Source organism: Rhynchophorus ferrugineus, unplaced genomic scaffold, assembly GCF_030347505.1.
Source record: "Rhynchophorus ferrugineus isolate W39M unplaced genomic scaffold, kcgeb_rfMv2 rfM1, whole genome shotgun sequence".
NCBI lineage: Eukaryota > Metazoa > Arthropoda > Insecta > Coleoptera > Curculionidae > Rhynchophorus > Rhynchophorus ferrugineus.
The window spans coordinates 82,770,602-82,793,825 of record NW_027472580.1 but is presented as its reverse complement, the minus strand read 5'-3'; the positions used below and the strand labels follow the sequence as shown (position 1 = coordinate 82,793,825).

Sequence of the window (23,224 nt, the reverse complement as noted above, 5' to 3'; positions counted from 1 at the left end):
ATGAAGCTAAACTGAACCAATAACACTACTGAGATCTGGCCTGGCTGGCGTATGGTGACTTGGCTTGTTCCATGTAATACTCGCGTATTAATAACCATAAAGATAAACATAAAATAAAAAATATAATAGTAATGTACTAAATATTAAAATACGTTACGTAAAATTAAAACTGAAATTGAAAACATTTTACAGGATATCTTCAGAGTTTCTTCAAAGATGTTATCAGCCATAAAAGTATTTGTTTCAGTTCTTCCAGGCTTTGACTAAATTTCTGGATACTAAAGCTGTATTTCTTAAAATAATATTATTATTTATTCAGTTGTGCTATGATTTTGTGCTGCGATATTTGTTTTATATCTTTCGTAAAAATATACCCTACAACAGACATATATCAAAACAGTACATATTCATAAATATAACCTATATAGACCCTTAAGCTAAACAACGCAATTATTTCCAGAAAATTCAATTCATATTTTATACATTTATTTTCGGTTTAGATTTCAAATTCAACCGGAAGTGGAAACATCTTGGCGATTTTAAGGCACTCATTTAACGAAGTCCCGAACAAACTTTGAACATGCCAGTGCCCTTTAGCGACGAAAAAAAAACGAGAAAATAAAGCGAAGGCTTTTCCCGGCAGCGTTCCGGATCGCTACACGCCATCCAGTGAGAACTACGGCTGTCGTCTTTGGATGTTTCGAGAAATTTTGCCAGTTTAGACGGAATGTTACTTCTTATTTTATTTTAATCAGCGTAAGCTTTTTGATGACTTGTTACCATTATAGCATAAAGCGAAACAGGTCTTTCCCAAAAATACTACTATGACCAAATAGTTAAATAAGAAAATCATTTTGTTGTTCGTGATTTCTCCTGGGAGAAAGTGATAAGAGATATTATGCTATAAAACATTAATCTTACACCAGTTGAAGTACTTCCAGACTTTTCATAGAAATTAAAATACTCACTTTCAATTTTTTGGACTCTTTTATAGAAAAGGTTTTTTATATATCCGACTTTCTTCTTATATTGAACATCAGAAGCTTCTCTTGCAGTGGTCCAACAGTAATATGCGAGGAGGCTAATTTCCATCATCCTTGGCAATTCTTTATCACTGAAGCTATATTTTCCACTCGTTTTATTTTCATCCATTTTCCATCCACTCGTCCGTTTTATCTGCAAATGGACCCGTCTTCTTTTTCTATAAAAAATTATAATTATAAATAATCATTATAAATACTGTTACACCAAAGATATTTAAATATTTTTATATTTTATGAAAATTTGATAATGAAACCCGAAAATAATAATAATTCAATATTGCAAAAGTACCGTGACTCACATTTGACGTTAAGTTAAAAAAATACTGGAATAATTGGATAGTTAAGGGTTCGAATCCTACTGGAACATAAATGTACTTTATGAGAGTGACATTGTAAATATCTTTATATGCAATAGGGGAAAATCGGACAAGGAACAACCGTACTACTCACATCAGTAATCAGGCTGGGGATAAGACCGGGTGTCTTCTGATCTGGATCTCCCTTAGTAAGTCACTGGCCAGTCGGTAGACTTAAAGCCAAGGACAGCAGTTCGGGCCCCAGGTCCAGTCCAGATAAACCCTTGTTAGAAAAAAGCAGACTTTAAAATATATAAAAAATCCAATCACTTAACTGCCAAATAAATATTATCATTCAAAACATAAGCTTTCTAACATCATCTAGCATAAACCTTTCGGATTTTTGTAACGCAAGATTATACTTATGAAAACAATCCGTTGGAAAATTATTGTATTTTTTAAAGATGTTTAATTATTTTTTAGAGAAGATATAGTGTTTTTATAAATGAAGAAGGTAACTTAATAAAACAATTAACAAAATAACTAGTATGTTTTTAACATATTTTTAGTAGCATATTATATAAATGTAAATTGACAAGGAGGTAAATAAGTAATTTCTATTTGTAAATTTATCAGCTTTAATTTATTAGTAATATTATAGTAATATATCTCTGTAAAGCGTCTATGATCTTAATAGATTTTCATCTGAGCAAAACATAGTAAAAAAAGGCACTCAAGCCGAGATTTTGATGCAATGATATTCTATGTTCGCCACTTATCCAGTGGAATTCAATTTTTCAAGATATTCAAATTTAGAGGAAGAACTTAATTTCTGTAACGGAGCTTTAGGTGTCGCGGCTAATGGGATAGCCTCCAATCATTATCCGCAGGATCAAATCATCCTTAGAATGGTACGCAAACACTGAATTTTGTCTTTTTTTATTAATATTACTATTTGATCCTGTTCATAAAGGTGCCATCGCTGTCAACTTGAATTTAGTTACGAATTACGCTTTATTAGTGTTAAATAGGTTAGTTTAGTTGGATATTTTTAAAAATGCATTTGGTGCATTTTCAGGATAAAAATGATTCTCATAATTTTTCCTGTTCTCAATTTTCATTCATATTGAAATGGACGCTCAGAAAATTGCTGAGGTTTTTTTCCTACATTTAACGCGTCGTATATTAATTCCTGGAAATGCTTGATTCATCATTTGTAAACTGACTGAATGTTCTTTTGTGAACGTGAATCTGAACTAGGTTATCGAACTTTATTGATCGAATAGGTCGTTCTTTATCATTGACATCAAAATCATTACTATAAATCATTGAAATCAAAAACAATAATTGAGATGTGATGGAGCAGCATCACCATCGGTTTTTAAAAGTATTTAATGGGTTTCCGAAGAAGATTTCTGCACTAAATGACAGACCAAAAGTAATAAATGTAAAAAATTAAATTATGAACATTCCTTGATCAGCGCTTGTATACTCTGAATAGCTTTATAATATTAAATTGAAAAATACAATTTTGTGTAGAGAAATGTACAAACCATTATTTTGGTATTTAAGTTATGTTGTTTAATAATTGTTTATAATGATCATCAACATAATATGTTTTTAATAATTCATCAATAGATATCGCTGATCCAAACACACGCAAGCACCTAATATGTATGACTTTATTTTCAATAATTAAATTAATCCATAGAGAGAAAAATATAATAAGCACACACCTGTTTGGGTTCATTAACAAGCATTCAACAATTTATTGTAATTGATAAGCCTATGAACGTAAAAAGATATATCCAGCTATATTCTTAGATGTAACACAAGCCGTCGATAATATATAGCATGGCGACCTTATTCATACAACTTAAACAAAGCACTGAACTACTAAAATCTTACACTACAGCCACAATGTTCACAGTCAAACGAGAGGAAGAATACTCTATAATAAAAGAGCTAAAGCAGCTGCACCAAAAGAAAGTGTATTGAGTGGCCAATAATTTATCTACTCTACACATGTGATATACCACAAATGGAAAGTATCACGATGGCTATATTTGCTGGCGATACTGGGATTCTTACTGTCTGAGACATTAGCGAGGAAGCCACATTTACAACAGGTAAGTGAAAATATAAATAATTAGACCCAAGCCTAGAAAATAGAAATAGACGAAGGTAAGTCGGAGCATGTACAGTTCACGAATGGTCAGATAGTACAAACAATAATAACAATAAATAATACCATCATTACATATAACAATAACGCTAAGTATCTCCGAATGAACATTAATTCAAAACTTCACTGGAACGTCAGTCAGTGAAGGAAATACAAGTCAGTATTGAACGATATACGGGAATACAGAATTAAATTATGGAGATGTTTCGCGAAAAAGTAATACAAATGCAACACAAGTTTGTCCGAATAAAGTCCTAAGAAATATTGTAGCTGCACTCAGAGACCACACAATTCATTAGTTAGATCGACACCTTCATATACCGACTATCACCGAGGAAATCAAGGGATAGCAAGACACGAGAAGAGACTGCATTCATATGTGAACATCAAATCATTACAGCTCTTGGATAACACCAGAATAAGATACAGTAGTGTAGTGTAGTGAACTGCATTTAACAGAAAAACAGCAGAGTTCAAATCATTAAAGCAGAGACTACAATAGGACCGATGGGTCCTCCTAGACATATAGATAGATTGGTAGATTTAAGCTAATCGAACCCACTAGTAACTTTTTAGCAAATAATACTAATAATGACGCACTTCTATTCCAACATATGCAAATACTCCTACATTAATTTAGTATCTGTTTTGGTCGGTGGTAGGCCGAAAGTAAAAGCTAAAATTTTTTTCAAATTTTCCAATTTCGGACGGCGATTCATTATCCTTTTATGTTGTAATAAATTCATAGTCAGTTTTCAACCGAATAGAGCAAACACAATTTACCGTAACGCATTTGTTTGTATAAAAAAGGCAGCGGTCGTTTTCAATGAACTCGTTTAGTCTAGACGCTTAATTAATCAAAGTGGTATTCCTTTTGTGAAATTACGATATGGAATGGATTATGTAAACTAACCGGCGCAATGTATTTTTAGAACTCACGTACGATATAACATATTAAAATAGTTTTTGCTATATTTTTAGATTTATACACAGACTGAGTTAATATGATTTATGGAGATATAAGTCGCTATGAAAGATATAATAATTAAATTCTTTATAGTGGCTAAAGGTTATCCTAATCGTATCAGGAATCATTTAAAGCAAGTTCGAATGAAGCCTTTAATAGCCTACAGGTTAGTAAAACTTTTCGGTGATTTTATCGTTCAGTTCAGTTCACTTCACTACTTTGTGTCTTAGTATAGTGTTGCCTAAGAGTGGCAGCACTAGTTGGTGTTAACATTAGAGTCTTTCTTCATGCCTTATGCCTACCTCTTAATTCCATCAAATCGGAAGGTGTAATTAATTAATCCTATAATATATGGGTGCATCCATAATACTTCTCAGGATCCTCTGCTAAAATACTTTTATTATGTTGTTGAATTCCATAGGTCCATATGAGTTTTACTATTTGCACTTTTATTTGTACAGCAGCATCTTGTATATGAATAATTTATATTTTTTTCCAAATAACCAATACATTTTTTTAAATCTTAATTCGAATTATTTTTTTCTTTGCGATATGCTTCCTTCAATGAAGTTCTGGATCAAGGTTTATCCCTTGGCTGTATTACTGTATAAGCTAATAGTATTATTCGCATTTATTGATATATGAAAAATTTGGGTGCAGGTGAATTCACTATGCAAGATTTAGCCTCGTTAATTATTATTAGTTAATTATTCTCCATGCATGGATCCCCAATTATTTATATTATTACATGCGTGTTACACGTGTCATTCTATGTGACATGTCACATGTTTAGAAAAGGTACAAATCACGATCCAAAACACTACTTACAACAGATGTACTGCAACACGTACTTGTTTCTTTCATTGTTAAGTAAGGTGCTTCTTGTGTAACTGTAAACATCTTGGCTGAGATATACGGGAAAAAATATATATAAAATACAACATTTCAAAGTGTTTCTTTCGCAACATATTATGGAGTTTATACAAAGTCCCTTATGTCAGACTCTATCTAAGTATTCTATATGCTATATTTAAAAATATCGCCGTGCAGGTTGTTTTTCTCTTCAAGGGAACAAACTAAACGAACAATTTGAGCAGGAAAGAATATGTACTGATTAAACGGGCCCAGAATTCAGACACATGGTAACCCTCAACGCCACGCTCATTGAGAAGACTCTCTCAAAATTGGGATGAGAGTTTTTCGCTCATGTGATACATTTTCCAGATCTAGCCCTATTCAGTTATTAGCAATATTCAATAATTCATGGATACATATCTCAAAACATCCTTCATCCAACATCAATATGTTGATAAGAGACGGCGCAAGACATAGAAACAATAGACAGTATTTAAAAGACTTGCTCTTTAAATTTTGAAAGTTCTAAACTTAACATCTAAATGCTAGTCTACGAATAGACGAAGAAATATTTTTTTCTCAAACCCATCGCCTCTGCCAAATCCTCTACAAGAATTATTTCGACTACAAGCCAAAGCATATACCTTAATGGTACAACAACGAATAAAAACAATAGGGCAATATAGTTGTAATTACATCTGTATAGTGTTTTATCAATGACATCTATTGGAAAAAATGAAAAGTCTCAAAATAAAACAACTTTAAATTCGGTAGTTTTGACTTTTCTCTATCTAAAATAACCGTTTACCACCCAGTATTATTGAGTGTATACAAATGCTAATCATGAAACGGTCAAAACTACATTTTTGGAATTCATTCTAAAAATCTACTGGCGAAAAAGAATGTAAACAACGACCCGATGAACTAAATAAGGAAATTATATTTAAATTTATTTATTAATCTCCTAGAACTTCAACAATCTTCCCGTGGGCAAAAAGTATTGTTATGTGATATCATTTATATGATATAATTATCCTGACCTGACCTGTAGAAGGTCACTTCAGTAAGTGACCTACTGTACAACTTATAATCTGAATCTTACTCTAGATACTATTCTAACTTATTTTAAATTCTATCCTAACTTATTCTAAAATCTATTTTAGTTTATTATAGAAATTATTAAATATCACTCTATGTGTCTATTAATCAACTCGTATGGTAGTTTGATATTTGAGTAGATATTTTTTTCCTCTGATATATCGGTATATCGATATATTTTTTTAAATATCGAAAACGATATATCGATATTGCTCACGATCGAACACCCCTACTTCGCACTAACACTCCGAATCACACTCGTTATGGGTTGTATGGGGGTATCGCGCTGAATCAGTTTGTTGGACACGTAATATGGGACATCGACGATGACTCACAACCCTCCATTCTGGAACCTCTGGAGGATATCCATGTCAGATTTGCTAGTAGTACCCCACGGTTCAATACCATAGGTCCAAATGGGCCAAGTATTGACTTATACAGCAAAAACTAGTTATCTAATGATAATTTAGATTTACGCCCTATCAGTCAGTACATTTGGTTTAGTTTAACCCCAAGCCAATCGAAATGCATTCCCAGATATTTAACGTTGTCTGCTTGTGGAAGTTCATGATTATTGAATTTAATTAAGGGATATATTTTTCTACAAAGGGTGAATGTCACATGGGTAGATTTTGTTTCATTTGAGTTGATACACCGCGTTTTGAACTAAAATTGGACTTTGTTAAGATGAAGTTGGGGGCTTCTTGTGGCTGATACTGGAATATTAGAAATTGGACGAAATTCTACCCTCAAAGGATTTTTAACCGCTTGAAAGTTGATAAAACAACTATTCGTAGGCCACTACATATCATGAAAAAAATCCAAGTGTAGGAAAAATCGCATTTTCGTTGCATGCGTCGCTAATTTTTCAGTGGCATATTATAAATGGCGATGTGGATGTACTACAATAATCTCAATCGCAGGCAGAAAGTCTTGGGTAACTCCAGGATAGTCATCCGCATCAATAACGTAACGATATTCATTGCTATATGTGTGTGTAGGATCAAGCATATAGCAAGGTGTAGTCTATGAAAACTTCTAAAACTCTATGAAAATATTATTCGAAGGTGTCTATTGACGACAATAAAAACTAATTCGACGACTTATTGCTTTAAAATAGACCAACAATGCGGAATAACAGACGTAAAGTGATCTCCCTTCATGACAATCCTAGGTCATATCATCCAATAGTTGTAAGAGATACTTTCTTCCGGCTCCAGCAGTCTCCTTTTTACGAACGAGGGTTTATCTGGACTAAACCTACTGTTTAACGTGGGCTCCGAACCACGGTTCTCGACATTAAGCCTACCGATTGGCCAGTGACCAACTTAGAAATCATCCCAAAAGACATCCGGTCTGCTTACTGGCCTGACTTGGATCGGATTTTCCACTATTGCCTATAAAGACATTTACATTTAAAATCACCAACATAAAGTACATGCCCCAGCGGGACTCGAACCCGCCAAGCCGGCTGACTTCTAATTACCACTTCAATGCAATATGACATGGCTGGCACGAGGTTTCGAAATGTTAAAAAAATAGGAAAATTAGTCAATAATTCTATGGCTGCGATACCTATATTCTTCATTCGATAAAATATTTCGACAAATATGTATAACCATTTTTCTCTAACAATATCTTTTGAAAATGAAAATTGATAAAAATAAATTAAATAACTAATAAAAGCACATTATTTAGTTACTGTTTAGCAAGCACATATTCGGTTACCCTTCCTATCCGCTAAAGTGTGTTAAATACGACTAGAATTATCTAAGCGGATTAAATAATGTGAAAGGACGTTAATTAACATTCATATTTTTGAATATTTTTACTTGGCATACTTGACTTAATCGCGTACACACTGTGTTCTGTTTCAATCAATCATCGTCCTGTGTAAACAGTTTTTGGGCAGGATCTGAAATAAATCGGTCCTTATTATTCTCCACCATCCTATCCAAAGAATAATCCATCAAAATTACGACCAAACGCGGGAATCAAAATCGAACGGGTGGTGAGTAATCTTTATATGAGATCCTTTTCAATATCCGAATTCGAGTGGTCTTCTGTTATGGCGAAATTTTAATAGCAGCACGCTCCATTAGACGTCAAAAATCTCTATTCAATGAATATATAGTCAAATTCTGTTTTTTTTTATATCTGTTAGGAATTCGATATAATCTGGCGAAGTATATTTTTCATTGTACCACGTTAAAAAGTTATACTAATCGCAATTTCATTCCTTCATAATCACAACTTAGCCTACCTAACTTAGTCTTGAAGATTACTTTTAAAGGATAGCTCAGTAGAAAACAATATATATAGAAATATATAGTACATTGCTTATTGCAGTTTGTAAATTTAGTTTAATATCAGAAAAAATATTCCTTGTCACCTTCGTCTCCAATATCAAAACGATAATTATATATTATAAGTGTTAAAACGTTGTCTTAGCGCTTTTTTTTGTAAATTTCCAAAAGCTGCTAATAGTTAGTGCTAAAAATAGTCAGTCAGAAATGGATTACGTCTCGTCAATAACTTCGAACAGAAAGGAGGTAATGTCGGCCCCTTCTTGCCAGTAAAATGCCTTAAAGAGGTAAGTATAGACACTATTAAATATTAACTTGCGCAAATTTTATACGTAATGTTTTTATTGTGTTGCAGCAGAACTGAATATTAGTACTGAAATCTCTGAGAAATAGAAAAACAATATAATGTTCTATTCACCGAAAATTAAGCATCTACATTACCTTGAGGTTGGTTCTATCGGGATTAAATTTATGAAATGTATAAAAATAGTGAGTAGTTATTTCAATATAAACATAATTTAATACAAATATTTCAAAGGTAATGGTTACTCTAGAAAATATCCATAGAACACCTAGAGATATGCAGTTCTCTGAGCCATGTAAATCATCCCTTCATATACTGTTAGGAGAAATACTACTAAGGGGTGTAAAGTTCACGAAAAGGTTTAATGAAGCTGCCAGACAAAAATTTAAAGAACTGTTGAATTGTTATCAATATTTAGGACATAATCACGTTGCAATATTGCCGCATTAACTTACTTTTGATTGATTATTCAAAATTTATATGTTTACTTTAATTATTTTAACTTATGTTTTAAATAATTTTGCAGACACTTAGCAACATAGTCTACTAGTACCAAACCAATTCAGTTACATCATTCTCTCTCTATTTAACTAGAATAAAATGAGAAAGAAAAATCCACTCCAGGTTTAAAACGAATTTTAGATTTTCACAAACTGCAATTGGTAATATACTCGACGTCATTTATAACTTTCATTGGCTGTTTTATTGGACGTCAGTTATTTTTATGTAATACGAGCTGTACGACGTATGACCCGCTTCGTGAAATACAAATAAAAAGAAGCGGCGCCTAAGGACCGTTCTTCATCATTACAATGCAAGATCTTGTACATCAGCTGAAGAAATCTCCCATTCGATTTGGTCGAATAGGTCGAATTGGCATCAAATTACTTTTTTATTCCTGCATATCAAGAATAATTTTCGCAATAAACATTTTTCAGCACCTGAAGAAGTTCTTGGTCCATTCAAAAACCATATTTTGGTTCAATCAGGGAGGATAAAGTATCACGAAGATAGGTTGAGGCACATGAGAAAGTGTACTGATCATCATCAACAATACTTCGAAATACAAAAAATCCATTTTCGTCAATAAACGACTAGATTTTCATTGCCAAGCCACAGCATTTTCTTTAACTAATTTTTACTAAAACAAAGCTAGTCCATAAAATTCTTGTATTGAAAATTTAACTTCATTAGTTTGAAAAACAATATTACAAGGAGATGAATTTCCACACAATATTCAAAAATTAAAAACAGAATTATTGGGAAGTTTTGAATCTGGTCGAAAATATCAAATACAGTTTTATTATATTACAATGATCAAATAATAATAAGTGTTAAAGTAAATGTATACAGATTCTTTCAAATAATTCAAATTCAAAGTAATCCCAATCCCTTTTGGATTCAATAACATAGATTTATGGTTTAGAGAATATTATTCCGGTATTCAAAACAATTGAATAGAATTTTCAAATATGGTATTTGAAGGCTTTTAGATTTGGTTTAACTTCCTCAATTTTACTCACAAAAATATCGTCTAATATTAAATATGTCGTATTAAATATATTATATATAGTCATTAAAAAATAATAATAGTTTGTTATTTTTGATAGCAAAGTTTAGAAGAACCAATGCAATGTGAGGCAAATCAGATTTTCAGTCCATAATAAGACTTCTGGTCTCTTGAGACAAGGGATACTACATAAATTAACGCAACCAAACATAATGTCAAGGTCAGCATAATTTGACAGAACAACATCAATAATTTTAGCTCTTACTATTTTTTATTATAGTAGTATATAAGTTGTATATTTGTATATATAGTATTGTATATAGGGTACACAAACATTATCAAACTGTAATATAATAACGGTCACAATAACATTATCAGATTACAAAACTTCCCTCAAAATAAATTCACAGTCTATATATATAATTAAACTAAATCAGACACAAAATTGAATTTAGTTATTTAGATAAAAGCGAATGATATACCTCTAGCCTCAAAATAGATGTTTGCTTTTCTGGTAGCTTTTTTTGCTAAATATTTTGCGGACAAAATATAATAGTTAGAACTTAGCCAATGTTAAAATTATAACAAAAAGTTAAAGCTTCAATTAATATTAGATACTCAACAGTATCATATTTTCCCTTTAAATAAGCATTTATAAAGATTGATACAATATATATTAATCAATAAAATTTTCAAGTATTGGCAATTGAAAACTAAATCACTGTCTACAGCTTTTTTCCATTTTTTATTTCAATATGACGATTCCTGTTCCCTGTTCATTATAACTGGTACATTTTCACAATTTATTAGCATCTCAAAACCGCGCAGGCACACTTTACTTTCGTAGAACTTTTGGGACGTATGACCGAGTGATGCATGCATCAAGTTGCATCTGTCACTGGCTATTTCTAATTGTTTCACAACGATAAGTCGTTCAGTTTATTTGATTGACGAGGGAAGACATCTACAGTAACATGTTCATTCGGTTTTAGCAGCTCGTAATATACTACACCTTAGTGGTCCCCCCATATGCGCACAAGATTTTATATATATAAATATATCGCTTCAGTGCTGACTCAGATGACTCTTCTGGACTAATCTATAGCTATCTGCACTTGAGATTATCGTAGAAGATCCATTTTTCATCGACATTAATGATATAGCACAGAAATATCTTCTTAATAATTTTAAAAACAATGTGGAAACGATTTAAAAAGGAAAAATTTCAGTTCACTTGCGTAATAGTAATTTTACCCTTCTATCTAGTCATTCTAGTAATCGATGAACCACTAAGAAGACTGAAGGTTCTTTCAGAGCTTGAGGTGTGTTTTAATCGAACAAATATCCATTAGTTTCAAACATGTTTTATCCTCCAAACCGTTCCTTGTCGTTTCTTCCAAAATTCTTTCAAATTATATAGTTCGACAGCAGATTTCTTCAAATATAGCACCAAAAACAATGAATTCCAAAAATTAAATTTATAGAATTTTATAATTCGTTTCTCTTACTCTTTTTATTATATTATTGTTATACTTTATACTTGTTATTTTATGTATAAAAATGTCAAAACCATCGAATATATCACTTAGGTTAGATCGTTTAACAGTTGTTTATAATGATACTTACACCGCATACTCACCAATAGATATGGCTGATTAAAATACAAGCAATTACCTAATAATACAGTTTTGCTATTCCCATTCTAACGAAACTGGAGTACATATTTCGGAAATATATATTGTTGTAACTTGCTTTTAAAAATAAGTGTTAGGTATATTCGTCAATTATAATATACATACTAGTAAAAAACAGTACATTTTACTGTAGTTGAATCACCAAAGGGTCGAGCAACATTTGGTATACAAGTTAGTTCTTGAAGAGTACCAAATTCTAATCAAAATGTCGTGAAATATTAAAAGTTATGCCCCAGGGTCTAACATATTTAATATACACATTATAATATTTGTCTTCGAGGTGCGATGGTCCGTTATAATATTAACAATAAAATTACACACATGAATATGAATATTGTTAACCAAACAACATCATATCACATAGAATATCAAGAGTGTTGTAGGGCTTATGCCATGCTTTTCGAATTTTATGGCTGGTCGCTCGATATCGATTCGGATACGAAAGCTGCAATTTTGATGGATTATTCTTTGACTGGGGATGGTGAAAAATAAGGGCGGATTTATTTCGGCCCCAAGTGGGAATTGTTTACACGGCGAGATGATTTATTGGAATCGGGGATAGATTGCAAGATACAGTAATATGAGTTCCGGTTTGCGGACAGGACTGTTCAACAGAGATTGCAGGAACTTGTTTGGATTTGCGTACAGTATTATATAAAATTATTTTTTGGTATTGCCAATTGTGATTGGTTTTAATTGGTAATATTGATTTTAAATTATTTAATTGAATTGATATAATTTTATAATCACTTTTGTTTCGGAAATTAACGAAAAAAGCACATTTTAATGCGAATTTTAAAATAGTTACAAGATTTTTCTGCAAATTTCATCACTATGGATGATATTTGTGTTGGTCACCTAAACAAGAGGCTACTGAGCCAGATAGACAGATAGAGATCGACCAAGAAACAAAATCGTAAGTTTTTGGTATGAAACAAAAGAAATCCAGTCCGAAAATTATATTTAAGTAAAAAAAGACTTATAATGTTACTTTACACTTTAATATCAGCAAAATATATCAATTTGTGAAAAAAGTGTTTAAATTTCAGGATTTTTTTTAAATAACGCCCTTTCAAACAACTTAAAAACTACCGGATCAATGAACTAAAATATAAATTATTGCAACATTAATCCTGTTTGCTAATTGTGTGTTTTGGCTGTTACCTGAAGGTACAACCTAATCTGTATTTTAATCTAAAGGTTTTCAGACACTCTTATTAACATACTGCAACTAGTAGAATTAAATCCATATGAATTTTAGTTAGGGCTAACCCCCAAAAGATGCGTGTAAAAATTTTACAGCGGTCCGATCATCAGTTTGTGAATTATAACATTTTGAGTGAAGCAACTTCTGTTATTGTGAAAAAAAATGGATAAAAAGGAATTTTGCCTGTTGATAAAATATAGCTTTTTGAAGGGAGAAAATACAGTTGAGGCAAAAACTTGACTTGATACCGAGTTTTCGGACACTGCCCCAGGAAAATCAACCATCAACGATTGGTACACTAAGTTTAGACGTGGTGAAATGAGCACCGAAGACGGTGAACACAGTGGACGCCCAAAAGAGGTTGTTACCGATGAAAACATTTAAAAAATCCACAAAAATAATTTCGAATGACCGAAAATTGAAATTTAATGAAATAGCAGACACTCTAAAGATATCAACTGAACGTGTACATCATATCATTCCCGAATATTTGGGTATGAGGAAGCTCAGTGCAAAATGGGTGCCGCGCGAGCTCACTTTTGACCAAAAACAACTACGAGTTGACGATTCGGAGCAATGTTTGAAGATGATCAACCGTAATAAACCTATGTTTTTACGTCGATATTTGACAATAACGTTTCACTTAGAAATCCAATGGAGAGTCATCCGAGTTGAATGCACCCGATGAACCCGCTCCAAAGCGTGGGAAAGCGCAACAGTAGGCTGGCAAGGTTTTGGCGTCTGTACTTTGGGATGCGCCTGGAATAATTTTCATTGACTACCTTGAAAAAGGAAGGATCATCAACATCGTATATTACATAGCGTTACTGAACCGTTTGAATGATAAACTCGCCGGTAAACGGCCGCATTTGAAGAAAAAGAAAGTGCTGCTTCACCAAGACAATGCACCATGTCACAAGTTAGTGAAAAAGAGGGCAAAAATCAATGAATTGGGCTTCTAATTGCTTCCTCATCCACCGTATTCTCCATATCTGGCCACCAGCGACTATTTCCTGTCCTGAAGAAATTTTTGTCGAATGAAGAGCTGATCGCCGAATCTGAGGCCTATTTTGAAGGAAAACACAAATCGTACTACAAAAATGGTATCGAAAAGTTGGAGGATCGCTATAATCAGTGTATCACCCTTAAAGGGAATTATGTTGAATAACAAAAACTAATTTTGCCAAAAAAATTGTTTTACTATGGTAGGCAGGGGACTTTTCACTTGACCTGTTATTTACCGTTCCCGAAAATGATGTGTCTACAAAAATGAAATTGAACACCATAAATAAAAACATATGATATAGGAAGTGAAAACGCAACTTCTATTACTATTACAAGCTATTTTGAGACAGATATAAGGAATAATATTATATAATAATAAAATATACTAAAAATAACATCTTAAAAAGTCGAAGTTTATTCAATTTTTGTTATTATTATACCAAACAAAAAACCAGAGCTGTTATAGATCTGTTATATACGTTGACGGTTGTGCTTTTTTATAACGCTCTTGGCATTTGCTTCGATTAATACGGAAAATATGGATTCCAATCAAACGAAAAAATATTTATGATTCTCTAATAAAACAGAATATCGGAAATCGGTTCTTCGAAATATTAACTTGTTATGCCAAGCGGCCCCAACGGAAAACATCACAGAAATATAGAGGGGATATTGGATAAATTGCGCGGACGGCAAAACGGAAACCGCAAATGTTGTGGTCAACGGATTTATGGTCACTTGAACACTGGACGTTTTATTTCGTTAGACTTAAAATAGGCAGATGTTTCTCAAATTTTTTCTTAATGAATATTATTTTTAAATATAATTTTATTAGGCAATCTAAATACTTAGGCCTAACACTGAACACCGAGCTCAAGTGAAAAGAGCAAGTTAATATACCGAAAAATGTGAGGAACACCAGAAGAACACAGCGAATTAACACTCTACAATAAACCATTACCATACAACCGAATATTAAAGACAGTTTAGAACTACGGTATGCAATTACGGGGCCGTCCGCAGGATTGTCGAGGAGTGTCCTTTGCATATTTGAAACGAGGACATTCACAAAGATTTAAGAGTACCAACGGACAGTGAATAATTTAAACGAGCTACGCAAAAATATCAAGAAAACACGAAAAGACGAAAACATTAATGATAATTATTCTGCCATTAAATCGTATTAGATAGATATGGTCTATCCAAAGTTGGTGTAAACACACGTCATTTAAATGTATGATGTCAAAACGTCTGTCATGTGAGACTGGAAACAGCTAAATATACAATTAATATACCAATTTGTCTAATTATTCAAAATATAAATGAGCGTTAGGTTATAATATATGAAGAGAGAAGATAAAGAGAAGAGAGAATAACTGCTTTGCCAAAATGACAAATACATTAGGAAGAATACATCAAAACAACACAAGAAAACAAAGGGGGATATAGTGATATCAAAATGACATGACAAGGAAACCAGAATGAAATTTACAATTAGTGAAAAATTAGGTGGATTAGTCCTCCAAGGTATACCAATGCATAAAAAAATCAGCCTAGAAACCTACCTCATAGATTGTGCCGAAAAGAGCAAGTAAGTTAAAGTAAGTATTATAAAATATAACCATAACTTTCAAACTACTATATTTGTATTCGATAATATATCCATTAAATGAACTATAATGTATAACGTTTGTTCTGTGTCAAAGCCAAATAAACCACAAAACAAAGTTAATGAGGCAGCATTGCGGCGTTTCGAACATATATTCAGATGACATGAGTTCAATGTTTTAGTGAATACAATTACTTGCCATCGGCGTGTTTGTTCATTCCTATACTTGTGTAATCCCAACACTTCTGCATATTCTTACGCTATACACGAATCATCATGTAGTAATGCCTTCAGATCCTCATCTTCTAATGTTTTAGCCATCCGCTACGTCCTTTGTCTTCGGTGTTAGAACAGCTAAAACGTCAATGTTGAAATTGATGAATTATAAGCTTGTTTTATAAGGTTGCTATAATTGAATTATAAGGTTGCTATAAGCTTCAAACGGAATTCGATGACATTCATTTGCCTTTTTCTTCAACATGAACTGAAGAAGTATAACTTCACGTAAATGATATTTATTCAATATAAATTGAGATATTTTCAGCGTGCTGAAAACCTGTTTTGTTAACACTTCGACGAAATGACAGACACTTTGATTTCATACACATAAACAGCATCTGCTGTAAATTTTTAAAAAATTATTTATAAGCCTGATATATTCAGATTTAGTTTTTCATTATTTATGCACAAGTATAAGTAATAAAAATCATGTGTCACATCTCGCAAAAATCCGCAATTACAATTGTGCTCCTCATAAAATATGATCATTACATAAACGACGACGAGATGGAGCGCCGTTCCTCAATAATATGATAAAATACCGTCACTAAGCCGGTTTTTGCCAGCAATTTAAATGCAATCTGAGTAGTTTCAACGTCTATTACTTCGGACCGTCCCGATGTAGAACACAGAAATATAGAGAGGGTGTTGAATAAATTTCAAAGGCGGTCAGCAAAAACCTCCACGTTGTGGTTCTCAGATTTATGGTGGCTTTGTTCCCAATTTGGTCTCATTACGAGTGAAAACATCGCTTTTCTCTATCCTATTATTTCCACCGTCGTAAAAGTTCTAGTTAACTGTAAATATTTCACGAGGTTATTTGATGTTAAAAGGGCTTAAACTTATTGAGGAAAATTACAAACTGAGTTAATAATGCCTGCAAAATGACTATCTATAATCAACTCGCTTCGTATTCAAATATGCTAAATAATGACTAGAAAATCAGAAATACTAAGAAAATAATTGGTTAATCTTTAGATTATAAAAAAATCTTTGATGTTTAGGTATTATTGAGATTTTTTTAAGGATATCAAATATACGTATTCGAACAGTTTTTGTGTGCGTTTATCAAAGTCAAATAACAACGCTATTTCATACGTTTCTTAACCGATTTAATGTATGTTAAACAAGAAGTAGTTTGTGATAGGTTTAATTTTTCTCTCCCGTATTTAGTTCCATCCTACAAACATTCTAATTTTCAAAATCCTTACGAAAAAATAGCATAACACTAAAACATGATATTCTGTACTATAATATTTTTATGTCAAAGCAAGCAAGAAAAGAACAACATGAATCAGATACTTTAAAAACCGAGAATATCAAGATATATTATATATTATAATTACAATAGAAGTAATATTAAATATAATAGAAATTTCACTATATCAAATTATTTATAATACCCATAACACTTTTATTATTCTTGTTGCAGTATTTCACATTTTTAATATTCTACATGGACAACAAATCGGACAATATAAACAAGAAGTAAATAATTAAGACTTTGAGACTTAACAATTAAAAGAATTAATAAACATTATTTTAAGAAAATACTTCGTCTATTTGCATAAAATCTGTGAATAAATTTGAAGCAAATGCCACGACATTTAACCATCATTTGATGATTATTTTTGTCTTATATTTCTCATTACTAAGTAATATTTAGAGTATACGTTATAGAGTGTAGGTACATTATTTTGTTTTATTTTAATGATAAAATGAATTTATGATATATTATGTTATGTATTTTTTAAATTAAATATAGCGCTAGTTATAATTTTTAACGCATTTATTATCATCAACTACATATATTATATCGCACGACCAATACCACCATGGTTAGGGACTGTGAATTTAAAGGAACCATACTATGTGTTTGATATTAAGTTTGAATGGTGTGATGTGTCAGACGCCTGGAGATAGGGTTTATTTGAAATTGATTTAAACCATCAGTGTAGTTTTGTACTCTCGTGCGACAAATTGTCTTTTTCTGTAAAATAAAATAGTTTTTCAAGTAAACTAAAAGTGTGTTATTTTAAACCTTTCACATTTTATAACTGAAGCTGTAGGTAGGATTCTGAGGAGATTATAACGCTATTATTTTTTTAACTAATTCAGTTAACTAGACTCAAATTAATTAGCAAGAAGAGAAGACAAGTCAACATTGGATTGGCAGTTGTTGCGCAGTTATTTGAAGCATTCCTTGGATTTATTAAGCAGAGCTACGGCAGCAATATGGGGGCTGAAGCTGTAAGGTCACAAAGGGCGGATTGGACATGTTGAATGGCTTTTAGACATAACATATTCCAATTAGACAACTTTGAATTCAGGATCTAAGGCTACCATAGACGCACTGAAGTTGCTATTAACTAATAAAGTATACTAGAATTAGAACGACACAAGCTTGTAGTTCCGGGTGTACCACTAAGCGTAGTGGAAGAAAGGCGGATTGCAGTATATCAGTATATTTGAAATATTGAGCTAACGAAACTTGGGAAATCATTCCATATATAGCATATCATGGACAGAAGAAATCCTATTAGAAGATTAGCAAAAAGAAAAAAATTAATGACACCTACAAGTTTTCTACACAGAACAACGACCACAAATATCTCTCTGATCATCTATTTATAGGGTTTATATATCACCGTTCAACAGGTCGCCACTTTTTCCGTAAAACAAAATAGCTTTTAAAATGAAACAAAAGCTTTTATTATCTGAAATCTTAAAAATTTCATATCTCATATTCATAAATTATACTAAAATAAATAATGTATTTTCATTAAAAAAACAAGTTTAATAAATGATTTTATAACAACTATATAACTTATATAACAATTTAAAAATTCTCTCTTGCGTATTTGATTTTGTATAATCTGAAGTTACTTTATGAGAACAAGTTATGATGAAGTTGAATAATAAAAAACAATATCGAAAAGGCAAATTCAAGCTAATGCTACCGTAAACTTGGAATATTAACAATTTCATGTAATTTCTTTTATAATATTCGGTTTACTCTGGCTGACGATTTCAAATGAATTTTAACGAAATACTTTAAATTTAGTCAATCATTATCAATTTAGGTCGAATTTCTTTATCGTCAATTGTGACATCTTCCTATTGTGAATATTAAATGCATATGTCATATACAAATAGTTGTAATACAAAAGATAGAAGTGGTATCTACTATTAATGTAGAAAGCTAAAATAGCTAAGTATTACTAATTGACTTCAAATGAAACTTTGACTTGAAATCAAATTCTTGCGAGCGCTAGTTCAATTAAATATTCTGTAAGACGCAAGACTAGCTCACTGCTAATTTAATATTTGTAGAAAATATTCCAAATGGTATTATTAAATTAAATTCTGCATATTTCTTAAGAATACAACATTCAACTACAAAATATGCATGGATTAAGATAATAGAGAATGATCCGAAGAAAGTTTAATAGTCGTTAACTGAGAGAAAATACAATGCACTAGGATTCTCGATAGTGGCGAAATTTAGCGTAACAATATCCAGCGCTCCAACAGCACCACAAACGAAGAAATACATTTTAATATATGACACAAACTATCACCTATATTATATATTAAAGTATGTTATTAATTAATTGAAAGAAAACTACACCGCAAGAGCAATACTGAAATTGAGAGGAACACACGTGGTATTGAAAATGTAAAGGCTCTCTTCTGTTTCTTCCTCTCATTAACCAAAGAACTTAACTTAAATTACGCTGATGAAATAACCTACGAATGCTAATGTAACAAAGGACAAGCTTCATGCTTACCTTGATACAGACTCTGGAGCTTCCTTCTAGGCTATGACACTATCTATGACAGTATTATACTGTGTTGACTTTTCAGGAACATGGGTATCGATTAGACCGTTACAGTCGCTTTTATTACTGCTGCACCTCCCTCAGGTTCCTAGCAGTAGGTTAGACCAAAAATCCCCTTTTAATTAGACTTCAGTGCAGTAGATCTTCACAAAGACCATTGCACCCATTAGGAATTCAACCATTAACAATATGAGACTAATTATAAGATGAACAGAAATACAATATGCAAAATAGATTTGATGCTATAGCAATATCAGAGTTTCGCTAACATTTGTAAGTAGTATCTTATTCTATTATATATTCTTTTTCTTCATAATTTAACTATCTTTACAGTCTACATTTTGTGAACATAAACTTAATTACATATTTTCTAGATATGGTAGAGATATATATTGCTGTGAAAAAAACTAAAATAATGAATACATATATAAAATTTAACAACTAAACTACTTTTGCGTCACAGCATTTATAGTTAAAGTGTATTAACTTCACTGGCATCATTTTTGTATTCATTTTTATTTCACTGTGTCGATGCTAAAAATGAGATAAATCATCTTATTGTAAAATGTTCCATAATTATCACCAGTTAATATTAACTATTACTTCCTATTCTATCAGTTCAACTATATTACAAAATATGGACTACTTAGAATGACGCTTGCAGATTTCAGACTAATTCATTTCAGACACCATTCATTATTCAATATATCCACCGAACTTATTTTTATTTTATTTTTTAGGTATATGAAGCACATTGAAATTAAAGAAAACAGAGACAAAGCAATTGATAATAGTTGCATTAATTTAATAACATTACTTTTATCGCTTCTTTTGTTTAAAAATAAATGTTTAACGTACGTTTACACGTACGTGGGATCATTTCTACTGTCTCGTCAAAGGATTAACTACAATCATCAATGTTTTAACCCCGCTATTGTTCGGAACAGCACTGAAATATAGACAGAGCGGCGAATAAATTTCGATTCCGTAAAACCCCTGGTTGTGGTTCGCAGATTTATGGTGGCTTTGTTCTCAATTTGGTCTCATTACAACTGGAAAACATTCCCTCCCTCTATCAAATTAAAACGCCCCGCTCGACTATAAATGTTTTACGCCATCATTCGCCACATTCTCTGCAGTTGGAAATTCTTTACTACATTAAACCTTTTATGTTTCGTTTTTTGAAGGCCTGAAATTGACTCTTTTGCCTTTCCTGTCGAATTATATGGGGCGTCAGTGTAAATGAAAATTTAGGAAAAGACAAATCATTATTTAAATGATTTAATGTAAGGCAACGTAGCAAAAACTAAAATGTTTCTCTGAATATCAAAATTTAGTGCTCACATATCATTTTATCTCATGATCCATCATATTGAGGCATAACTTACAAAATTATTACTAGGGTCCGTTATTGACCGGAACAATGAACTCACGTCATCTAAATTAATGACGGGAAAACGTCACAGTATTGCCACATTCTGGGCTGGACCTATCAAAATTCTCAACTAAATAATAATGAAACAATAAGTAAAGTTCTAGAGATTTTAGTCACGTCAACCATGGTACACGGCATTAAGCCTATCGACGGCGAGTGATCAAATTTATAAATCATCCCAGAAGATATCCGGTCTTACCCAGCCTGGTCACTGGCGTCACTGATATCATTTTCCTAGTCGGATTTTATACTCTTGCCTAGAACAATCACAAATATTAATCTATATCATCAATGTAGTGGTCATGGAATTTTGCTGCGTACATGGTGGAATCAGAATTTGAATAAAACTTTTACTCGTAATGGTATTTCGACGTCAGTAGTGCAAATAGAATGAAGTATTGTTACAAAAAATCATCAACAACAAATAACAGACGCTGAAAGTCATCCTCTAGCATCGCACGTTAAAAGAGTTGCTAAAGGATAAACAGTTTCAGCTTAAACATAGTACTTTATAACTGGCACGATACCACATGGTTTTGCTGGCAGACTAAATTAAAATGCAAATACAAAAATGGAACGATGTTTATGAATATATTGACTAAAATATTGTCCCAATTTTTCTCAATATATTTTCTTCTTTAAACGGAGAAAGTGATTAGATTAGATGCAAAAACTGAGTAACTATTATAATATTTTTTTTCTAGTTATATTTCCTGATATATTAACTAGTTTATTAATTTGTACTTCAATATTGACAAGTTGACTTGAATTCTGGTCTTAATTTTAAGTTCTTCAAATATTAAAATGCTCTAACTACTTATTCTGTACTTGTTAGGACACATTCTTCAAAATCATCTCCGGAATTTGCGCATGCTCACTTTCCTGCATAGAATAAGCCACAGAAAAGAATAAACTATAATGTCTTCCTTTCCTATTGACGGTATATTATTTTCAGAACGAGTCAAATGAACAAAGAGAACTAGGATATTTAGATTTTGTGTTAAATTTATAATCTATTATAATAATAATTAAATTGTTGTGTTATTGTAACAAGGGTAAGTGCAGAATGTAATGTTAAATTTTTAAAAGATTTAAAATCCAAACAGGATCAATTTTATATATAGAGGTGATGTTAGCTGCAAATGTATAACACATCATCTTCAACGACCTGGAATAGGTATCAACATATGTCAAAATTTGATGATAACAAGAAGAGAGAAGAAAATGATTTTTGTTTTGTCGGAAGTTGTCAAGTCATTGATCAGGTTTGATCATTGAGAATAGTAGCAAAAATTGTAGTAGCCGGTAATAATTAGACATTTAGTTTAAACACAATATATTTTAGCATTGATTTATATTTTATTTTATAGCGAGAATTTATTGAGTGTAAAAGTCCAAGAATGAGAAATTCAGAGAACCAGAGAAGAAGAAATTAGATAGCATTTTACTAAGATTTAAGAACAGTGTACAGTGTTACTATGAATCATCAAAGACAAATTAATGATCTAATGACAAGGAAAATATGATGCATTATTATATAAGAGTATAGGTAAATAAATTATTGTTTTGTAAAACTGATGATTTATTGA

General features: G+C 31.8%; 1 long non-coding RNA gene across 3 annotated transcripts in view; it reads right to left on the bottom strand.

Moving 5' to 3' along the window:
* The window catches only part of LOC143200640 (uncharacterized), a 159,226-nt gene that overhangs the window by 5,184 nt on the left and 130,818 nt on the right, over positions 1-23,224 (bottom strand). Inside the window, exons 1-2 of one of the 3 annotated variants that reach the window (XR_013006763.1) lie at positions 1,494-1,624; positions 969-1,201 (exon numbers count right to left, since the gene is read on the bottom strand). This is a non-coding gene — a long non-coding RNA (uncharacterized LOC143200640). Of the gene's footprint in view, positions 1-968; positions 1,202-1,493; positions 1,625-23,224 lie in introns of those variants that run through there. The other 2 variants (XR_013006765.1, XR_013006764.1) reach the window with 2 other exon arrangements.